At 39.4% G+C, this 11014-nt stretch overlaps 1 non-coding gene across 1 annotated transcript; it reads left to right on the forward strand.

Moving 5' to 3' along the window:
- LOC148567992 (small nucleolar RNA R71) lies at nucleotides 1–107 on the forward strand. The gene has a single exon (XR_015882481.1). It is a non-coding gene; the product is annotated as a small nucleolar RNA R71 (small nucleolar RNA).
- The last annotated feature ends 10907 nt before the right edge of the window (nucleotides 108–11014 follow it).

Consider the following 11014-nt stretch of genomic DNA (forward strand, 5'->3'; position numbering starts at 1 on the left):
AACATATCTGGTGGGCACCTTCTTGTCATGTCCTTAAATCTCTCCCATGCTTCGTAAAGGGTTTCACCATCTTGTTGCCTGAAGGTTTGTACCTTAGCTCTCAACCTATTGATTCGTTGAAGAGGGTAGAATCTTGCCAAGAATTTGTTCACCACATCTTCCCAGGTTGTCAAACTCTCCTTCGGGAAGGATTCCAGCCATTTGGATGCTTTGTCATTGAGTGAAAAGGGGAACAAAAGCAATCTATAAGTGTCAGGATGAATACCATTAGACTTCACAGTATCACATATCCTCAAGAAGTTGGTTAGATGTTGATTGGGGTCTTCTTGGACACTTCCTCCGAATGAACAGTTGTTCTGAACGAGGGTGATGAGCTGAGGCTTTAGTTCAAAGTTGTTAGCATGTATGGTTGGCTTTTGGATGCTACTTCTGTAATTTTCTGGGTTTGGATTGATGTAAGAGCCCAGAACTCTTCTCTCTTGCCCAGCATGATTCACTGGTCCTTCTCTGGCATGGTTGTAAGCTTCTTCTTCATGGTGGTTCTCCACATTCTCCTCCATGTCTGGTTCAAAATACTCCTTCTCTTCCTCAGCACCAACGACTCTCTTTCCTCTTGCTTCCCTCCTTAATCTAAGGAAGGTCCTCTCAGGTTCAGAATCAAAGGAAGTTGAAGCCCCGCTTCTTCTACCTGTCATACAACCAACAAAGCAAAAGCAAGAAGAAGATGAATGCAGAAAGTACTCTTGTTAGAAATGTTTTTAGTGTAAGTGATGCAATATATCAAACAGTTAGTGGGTTAGTGAACTGAATTATAAATAATGACGAAAACACAACAAACGGGTAAGGGATAAAGGAAAGAAAATAAGTAAAACTGAAAGTAAATCACTCAAATGGAATTAAAACCAAACAAAAGAAAAATGCTCAATCTAGTTATCCACTAATTTAATCATTGTTGATACAAAATCAATCCCCGGCAACGGCGCCATAAACTTGATGCACAAAAACTTGTCTCTCAACAAATCTCCCTTCAGCAAGTATACCGAATTGTCGTCAAGTAAAAACTCACAATAGAGTGAGGTCAAATCCCACAGGGATTGATTGGTCAAGCAACTTTAATTAGAGGAATGTTCTAGTTGAGCTAAGCAGAAATTGAGTTGAGGAATTACAAAAAATTAAATGGCGGGAAAGTAAATAACAGAAAGTGTAAGTGCTAGAAATAAATGGCGGAATGTAAATAACGGAAAGTAAATTGCAGAATCTTAAATGGGGATTTGGGAAGATGAGCATAAAAGTAAATGGCAGAAAATAAAGAGAATGGGTAAGATCAGAAATGGGGGATTCATTGGGCTCAGGAGATGTTGTATTCTCCGGATCAAGTTCATTTTCATCTCTTCCTCAATCAATGCATTCATTGATCTCCTTGGCAATCTTAAGTGATTAGATCCCAATTCCTTGGCAACCCAATCTCTCTAAGCTTGAACAATTGCCCAATTCCTTGATTTAATTGCTCATGGGAAAAGATGAAGTTTGGTCACAGATTATACCACATGCATTCCCAAATCAAAGTGTTGGTAGGATTATATGTCACTATATCCATCCAAACCCCAATTTGGTCCAGCATGAGAAAGCATTTCTAGTATGATCTCCTCATTTCTCTTCCAAGGTTCTAAGGAGATCCAATTATGGAAAGCTTCTCTTCCAAGATAGCTAATCAATTGGATGAAGAACGAAAGCTTTCTAGTCAAATCAAGAGAAAAGAAAGAAGAAGAATAATGAAAACTATTATTGATCCATCAAATTACAACAGAACTCCCTAACCCAATGAAAAGGGATTTAGTTGTTCATAGCTCTGGAAATGGAAAGCAAAAATGAAAAATACATTCTAAAAATCAAACTAGAAGATGCAGAGAAAGTAAAATATACAGAGTGTAGTTCTCCAAAATGCCAAGCTCCTTTACTAGTTCAAAACTACTCCTATATATACTACTCTTTTGATCTTCTAGTTGGCTCTTCAAGTCTTGGATATGGGCCTTTGATCTTTAGTTGAAGCAGTTACAGTCTTCATTGGGCTTAGCTTTGCTTGCAGAGAGAAAGTGAATCAGGCATGGTAGCAAGTTAGTTAGCACGTTAGTGACGTTAACGTTAAGTGTAAATTTAGGTTCGAAAACGTTAGTGACGATAACCTTTTTCACTAACGCTCTAGACCTAATTAACCCATGTTAACTTCAACGTTAGTGGCACTAACATGACCACCAACGTTGGCTCTCGGTCCTTTACAAACGTTATTGGCATTCACCTTTTCCAATAACGTTGCTCCTTACTTCTTTTTCCCACGTTAGTGATCCACGTTAGTGTAACTAACATGGCCCTTAACGTGGGTATGCCCAAGTTTCGAGAACGTTAGTGACACTTACCTTTGTCACTAACGTTGCAAACGCCCCTTCTTCCCACGTTAGTGCCTCACGTTAATTGCATTAACGTGACCACTAACGTGGTGGTGATTTCCATCTACAACGTTAGTGACAAAGGTGAGTGTCACTAACGTTGGCCGATCATTCCTTGCTCCACGTTACCCTTCACGTTAGTGGTTTTAACGTGACCACTAACATAGGCAATATTGGCTTAGTCCAACATTAGGGACAAAGGTGAGTATCACTAACGTTGGCGATTTTTTGTTCCTCCCACGTTAGAGTTCACGTTAATCGTGACTCTTAACGTGGCCAAGTGTGTCCTTTTGGAACGTTAGTGGTATTCACTTTTACCACTAACGTTGGAGCTCCCCTTTTTCTCCACGTTAGCTTCCACGTTAATGTAATTAACATGGCAACTAACGTGGGCTATAATGGCTTTTGAAGGCGTTATTGATGATCACTTTTTCCATTAACGCTGTAAACTTACTCCCATTCTATGTTAGTGGTCACGTTAATTAGATTAACGTGGCTATTCCTTGCTTCCTTTGTCCTGAAATCAAGCAAATAAAGTGCATCAAAGCTTGGTTCCTAATCATGAGATCATGCATCATCCATTTTATCATTCAATTCATGCAAAACTCTCATGAAATCATGTAAAGTTCACAATATTTGCTTGAATCAAGATGTAAGTGTCTATCTACCCAAAACTTGCTTATTTACCAAGAAAATGCATGAAACTACCCTAAAACAGTAAAGAAAAGGTCAGTGAAAATGGCCAAAATGCCCTGGCATCACAGATTCAGTTATTTACATTTCTTGCAATTTAAAGTTTCAGCTCTTTTAATTTCTTGCACTTTAAGTTTCAACAATTTATCTTTCTTGCCATTTAAGTTCTACCAATTTACATCTAGCATTTAAATTTCTTGCTATTTACCTCTTGTTAATCAAATTTCACTCAAACCATCACTTGTTAGCTTGACTAAATTCATCACCACACTAAAATTGCTTAATCCATCAATCTTTGTGGGATCGACCTCACTCCTGTGAGTTTTACTACTTGATGCGACCCGGTATACTTGCCGGTGAGTTTGTGTGGAATCGATTTTCCCTCATCAAGTGTTTGGCGCCATTGTCGGGGATTGATTTAGATTGACAATGATTAAGTAGGTGATAATCTAGATTAAGTATTTTTCTATGTTTTTACTAAGAACACTAACTGTTTGAGATTTTGTTTCTGCTAAACCTCAATCTAGCAACAGAGTACCCTGTTTGTGTTTTTGTGTTTGTTTGTGTTTGTATGCCAGGTGAAAGAAGAGGTGAATCCACCTCCTTTGATTCTGAGCCAGAGAGAACATTACTGAGATTGATAACAGAAGCAAGAGGGAAGGGAGTTATTGGAGAAGAAGAATCAGAAGAAGAAGATCAAGAGATGGAGGGTAACATCCCTAATCCACCTGAGGATGTGGCCAACAATAATGGTCAGCCTCAGAGAAGAGTCTTGGCCTCTTACACTATCCCCAACCCAAAAAATTATGGGAGCAGTATCTTAACCCCCAATGTCCATGCTAATAACTTCGAACTTAAGCCTCAATTGATTACCCTGGTCCAAAATAATTGTCAGTATGGAAGAAGTGCTGCTGGAGATCCAAACCAACAACTCTCTGTGTTTTTGAGAATATGTGACACTATTAAAACAAATGTAGTCCACCCTGACATCTATAAGCTTTTGTTATTCCCATTCTCACTTAGAGACAAAGCCACACATTGGCTAGAAACCTTCCCTAAATAAAGCATCACCAACTGGGATGATCTAGTTAGCGAATTTCTAGCCAAATTCTACCCCCTCAAAGAATCATTAAGCTGAAAATCGATGTGCAAACCTTCAGGCAGTTAGAAGGAGAATCATTGTATGAAGCCTGGGAGAGATATAAAGCTTTGATCAGAAGGTGTCCAGAGGGAATGTTCAGTGAATGGGTGGAGCTACGAAATTTCTATGAAGGCTTGACCATGAGTTCAAAGAAAGCTTTAGATTATTCTTCAGGAGGGTCTTTGCAAATGATGAAAACTTCTCAAGAGGCACATGATCTTATAGACATGGTGGCCAACAATGAGTATTTTTACTCTTCCGAAAGGCAAGCAGCTCCAAAGAGTGGCGTGTTTAAGCTTGAAGGTGTTGATACAATCTTGGCTCAAAACAAAATCATGCATCAGCAATTTCAACAGTAAATAGAAATGATGTCAAAAAGGATGGGTGGCCTGCAGCTTGCAGCAGTGAGCATTACTAATCAACCACCAGTTGTGTGGGGACAGCAGGAGGAAAGCTGTGAGGAACAGCAGCCTGAATAAGTGCAGTACATGCAAAATCAAGGTTCTGGACCAAATGATTTCCATGGGGACACTTTCAATTCCTCTTGGAGAAACCACCCCAATTTGAGGTGGCGAGAGAACCAGAACCAGCAGCCTTGGAAAGAAACTCCAACCAAAATAATTTCAGAAAAACAACCCTCAAAACCATCAAAATACTAACCAAAATCCATATAGAAAACCCTAAAACAACCATCTTGTATCCACCTACTACCCACCAAATAACCCATCAACTAACCACAATAATTTTCATTCACCATCCACATCTCATAATCAGCCACAACTACCTCGAGAATCCCAAAGAATCTCCACTTTAGAGATAATGATGGAGAAAATGATGAAGCATCAAGAATTGGCCAAAAAGAACCATGAAGCCTCATTGAGAAATCTGGAAAGATAGATTGGACAATTGTCCAAACAACCTACTAAAAGGCCAACCAACTCTTTTCCAAGTGACACCATTCCCAACCCCAAGGAGGAATGTAAAGCAATTCAACTCAGGAGTGAGAGACAATTGGAAAATGACAAGGCTAACAGCAAGAAAGAAGTGGGAGCAGAGGAAAATGATCAAGAGAGTTCCAAGAAGAAAGAGGATGAGTCACAGGCTTCAAAGAAGGGAAAATAAGTTATGATAGAGCCCCCACAAGAACAGAGGAAGGAGGTTAAACATTACATTCCTCCTCTACCATACCCTCAAAGGTTGCAAAGAGAGCTCAAGGATCAATAATTTTCCAAGTTTCTGGAGGTTTTTAAGAAGCTGGAAATCAACATCCCCCTTGCTGAAGCATTGGAGCAAATGCCCTTGTATGCAAAATTTCTAAAGGAACTCATTAACAAGAAGAGAAGCTGAAATAAAAAGGAGACTGTGATCTTGACACAAGAATGCAGTGAGTAATTCAAAAGGGTCTCCCACCAAGTGCACTATTGGCAACATGTCCATTGATAAGGCACTGTGTGATATAGGATAAAGTATCAACCCGATGCCTTTATCTATGATGAGAAGGTTGTCTATAGAAGAAGTAAAGCCTACAAGGATGTCCTTGCAACTTGCTGACAGACAATGGTAATCCCCAATAGAGTGGTGGAGAATTTCTTAGTCAAGGTGGGGAAATTCATATTTCCAGTGGATTTTGTAATCCTGGATCTAGATGAAGAGGGAGCGATTCTATCATATTAGGAAGGCCTTTCCTAGCCACAGCAAGAGCCATCATTGATGTGGAGAAAGGAGAGATGACCTTGAGAGCACATGATGAGCAGATCACCCTATATGTCTTTAAGGAGATGCAGCATCCTGCTGAAAAGAAAGGCTGCATGAGAATTGAGGAGGAAGACTTGAACTAGAAGGAAAAACCCAAGGAAACATTCATCAACTCATCCTTGGTACAGAGGACTACCAGTGAAGAAAAACAAAAGGGTTATGAGGAAATGAAGGCTGAGAAGGGACTGCATGAAGAGGTTACAAGGGTAATCATTAGAAAGAAAGCCCCTGACATAAGGCCTGATGCCAAGAAAGAAGGGTCACCAAATAAAGGAAAGAAGGGCAAGAAAAAAGTTCCAAAAGGATGGAGAAACAAGAAAATCCCAACTGAGGGGTTCTCAAAAGGAGACAAAGTAAAATTGATCTACCAATAGTTGGAGACATTCCCACAATCTGATGATTATTACACTGTCAACCAAACACTCTTGCTGGAATATATAGAGATTGTTCATCAAAGCACAGGAAAAAGGCTCACAGTGAGAGGGGACAAGCTGAGGCACTATAATCATCAGCCACCCCAACGGAGAACTGATGTCAAGCTAGTGACAATAAAGAGCGCTCCATGGGAGGCAGCCCATTGATGAGCGGATAATTTATACGCTTTTTGGCATTGTTTTTAGTATGTTTTTAGTATATTTTTGTTAGTTTTTTTTATATTTTTATTAGTTTTTAAATAAAAATTACATTTCTGGACTTTACTATGAGTTTGTGTGTTTTTCTGTGATTTCAGGTATTTTTGGGCTGAAATTGAGGGACTTGAGCAAAAATCTGATTTAGAGGCTGAAAAAGGACTGCAGATGCTATTGGATTTTGACCTCCCTGCACTCGAAGTGGATTTTCTAGACCTACATAAGCCCAATTGGTGCGCTCTCAATTGCTTTGAAAAGTAAACATCTTAGGCTTTCCAGAAATATATAATAGTTCATACTTTGCCCGAGATTTGATCGCCCAAATTGGCGTTCCAAGTCAGCATAAAAATTCTGGCGTCAAAATGCCAGAACTGGCATGAAAGCTGGAGTTAAACGCCCAAACTGGCACAAAAGCTGGCGTTTAACTCCAAGAAAAGTCTCTACACATGAAATCTTCAACGCTCAGCCCAAGTACACACCAAGTGGGCCCGGAAGTGGATTTCTGCATTAATTACTCATTTCTGTAAACCCTAGTCTACTAGTCTTCTATAAATAGGACCTTTTGCTATTGTATACACATACTTTTGATCTGGAAATCTTTAGTTTATCTTTTGATCTCTTGGTCATGTTTTGGAGGCTAGCCATTCGGCCATGCCTAGACCTTTTGTTCTTATGTATTTTCAACGGTGGAGTTTCTACACACCATAGATTAAGGTGTGGAGCTCTGCTGTTCCTCATGAATTAAAGCAAAGTACTATTATTTTTCTATTCAATTCACGCCTACTTCTTCTCTAAGATATACACTCTTTCTTCAACTTGATGAATGTGATAATCTGTGACATTCATCATCATTCTCACCTATGAACACGTGCCAGACAACCACTTCCGTTCTACTTGCAATAGCTTGAGTGCGTATCTCTTAGCCTCCTGGTTCATGACGCATGGTTGCCTCACCTGACAACCGAGCCTTCCATTCCGTGAGATCAGAGTCTTCGTGGTATAGGCTAGAATCGATTGGCAGCATTCTTGAGATTCGAAAAGTCTAAACCTTGTCTGTGGTATTCCAAGTAGGATTTGGGAAGGGATGACTGTGACGAGCTTCAAACTCGTGAGTGTTGGGCGTAGTAACAGACGCAAAAGGATCAATAGATCCTATTCCAACATGATCGAGAACCAACAGCTGATTAGCCATGCGGTGACAGCGCATTTGGACCATTTTCACTGAGAGGACGGGAGGTAGCCATTGACAATGGTGAAACCCAACATAAGCTTGCCATGGAAAGGAGTATGAGTGATTGGATGAAGACAATAGGAAAGCTGAAGTTCAGGAGGAACGAAGCATCTTCATACGCTTATCTGAAATTCTCACCATTGAATTACATAAGTATCTTTATCTTATTTTATATTTATTTATCTTTTAAATATCTTAAACTCCATAACCATTTGAATTCACCTGACTGAGATTTACAAGATGACCATAACTTGCTTCAAGCCAACAATCTCCGTGGGATCGACCCTTACTCACGTAAGGTTTATTACTTGGACGACCCAGTACACTTGCTGGTTAGTTGTGCGGAGTTGTGACAAAAAGTTAAGATTACAATTGTGCGTACCAAGTTGTTGGCGCCATTGATGATCACAATTTCATGCACCACCCATGATTTAATATTCTTGCTTTTATTTTAACATCAATAATTAATGGTTCTTCTTGCATGAATTTGAGCTTTCATGGGTAGATTTGATGGCTGCATATATCATTTTAAAGCATATATATGATTCCTAAGTTTGGTGTGCCTAAAGGCACTCTAAAATGGCTTTCCACGCATGATGATCATGTAACCATCTTAGGATATATACTCATTTATTTTATTGAAGTATATAGCCAAATATTAAGTTTGGTGTTCTACATGTGCTATGAGTTTCAAGAAAGTCACATTTGCTCTAAGACTCAAATTCATGAAAAGATAAACCATGTCTTGCATTATTTTATGAATTTATTTTGTTAAAGTAGAAAATAAAATGTTCCTTGTGATGAATATACTAATCATGACAGAGATTAATTGGGTTTGATATGAACCATTTGATATAAAACAAGTTTGGTGTTCACCAAAATTTTATTTAATTTCAAAGGGGCATAGTTGGTTATTCATAAATAAGGAATATATAGCAAATTTTATTTTGTTTTTCTTTACCTTTCACTTGCTGACCGCCACCTTTTAAAATCAAATTTTGTTGCTTGTTGTTTCCTTGTTAAAATGGATAGGTGTAAAGAAGATTGAGGAAAGGACAAAACCATGCAAGTACAGTTGTCAAAAGGAGGAAAAGTGAATCACATGTGCTTGGAAATTGCTTTTTGGGAAGCAAAAAATCTACAAGGTTCAGCACCTAGGAGACCGAACCATGTGCCCAATAAAGAGGTGGTCCTTGTCTTCATTCATCTTTACATGCACACCATTCATTCCCATACCCTCAAGAGCATCTTCACCATCCATTCTTCAACAATTTTGCTATAAATAAGCCCCTACATTGCAACCTTGTTGCATCCTTCCACCCATACTCCTTTTTACATCCTAGAGTTTAGTTCCTACATTCCTTAAGAGCATAAGCTAGTAACCGTGTTCTGTTTGCTCTAAACCATACTTGTTCTCTTTGATTTCATATCCTTACTTCACCTTTAAGCCAAACTCTCACTCTAGGCCAAACTCTCACTCTCCAAGCCACATCAGTCACTCTTCCTCACCATTCTTCATCCCTTTATTCGGCCAACACTCAAGGTAGCCATGGCGTCTTCGTCAATCTTCAAAAGAAGGAGAAGAAAGAAACTTGTTGTTGAGGAAAGTGAGGGCAGCTATGATCAATGGAAGTTTAAATCACGGTTCCACCAAATGCAATTTGAGTGGATGAAAGCCAAAGGGATACTTTCAGAGATCCCTTTCCAGCTGCCCAATGATGAATGCCCCGAAATAAAAGCCAAAATCAGAAAGAGGAAATGGGAGGCTCTTACCTCACCAATCACCAGGATAAATGCAAGCATCATATGGGAATTTTATGCCAACACGGTAAGGCTGGATACAACCATTGCCCCAACTTACAAGAGTTATGTAAGGGGTGTGGAGGTTGATTTTAGTCCAAAGACCATCATGAAGGTTTTAGGACTGAGGGCTGCACACTTTGATGAACCAGGTTAGCATGAGAGAATAAATGGTAATCCAAATTATGATGAAATTACTGGTGATATCTGTGTGATTAATGCTGACTGGGAGAGAGATAATCATAGAAGGCACAAATATTTGAAAAAGGGGGATCTCTCCCCTAAAGGAAAAGGGTGGTATGAGCTTATAAGGAGATCAATTTTGGGCACTGTGAATACCTCAGAAGTTAAAAAGAAAAGGGCCATCATGCTACATTGCATAATGATAGGAGGGGAGATAAAGGTCCACGAGATCATTGCAAAGGATATTTAAGAGATCTCAGAGAAGAATTCAAAAGAAGCTTGGTTACACTACCCAAGAACCATCATGAGGTTATGCACAAAAGCAAGGGTACCACTACAAGATCCAAATCCAATTTTGTTGAACCCGGGCATACCAATGACCCTGAAAAGAATGATGAATGTCACAGTTATCCAGCAACAGAAGAGACCACAGAGGAGAAGAAGAGAGGAAGAACAAATGGAAGAACAACAAGAGGAGCAATAGGTAGAACAACAATTTCAGGGACAAGCTTCTATTTGCACTGGATTTAAGCCAGATTCAAAATGCCATTGCAGAAATGTCCCAGCAATATTTGAGGGCTCAATGATGAGCGGATAATTTATACGCTTTTTGGCATTGTTTTTAGTATGTTTTTAGTAGGATCTAGTTACTTTTTGAGATATTTTTATTATTTTTTATGTTAAATTCACATTTCTGGACTTTACTATGAGTTTGTGTGTTTTTCTGTGATTTCAGGTATTTTTTGGCTGAAATTGAAGGAGTTGAGCAAAAATCAGATTCAGAGGTAGAAGAAGGACTGCTGATGTTGTTGGATTCTGACCTCCCTGCACTCAAAGTGGATTTTCTGGAGATACAGAACTCAAAATGGCGCGCTTCCAATTGAGTTAGAAAGTAGACATCCAGGGCTTTCCAGCAATATATAATAGTCCATACTTTGCCCGAGTTTAGACGATGCAAAAGGGCTTTGAACGCCAGTTCTACGCTGCAGTCTGGAGTTAAACGCCAGAAACACGTTACAAACTGGCGTTCAACTCCAAGAATGAGCTCTCCACGTGTAAACTTCAAGCTCAGCCCAAGCACACACCAACTGGGCCCCGGAAGTGGATTTATGCATCAATTACTTACTTCTGTAAACCC

This window comes from Arachis ipaensis, chromosome B4 (genome assembly GCF_059453495.1).
Source record: "Arachis ipaensis isolate K30076 ecotype BB chromosome B4, ASM5945349v1, whole genome shotgun sequence".
Classification (NCBI taxonomy): Eukaryota; Viridiplantae; Streptophyta; class Magnoliopsida; order Fabales; family Fabaceae; genus Arachis; species Arachis ipaensis.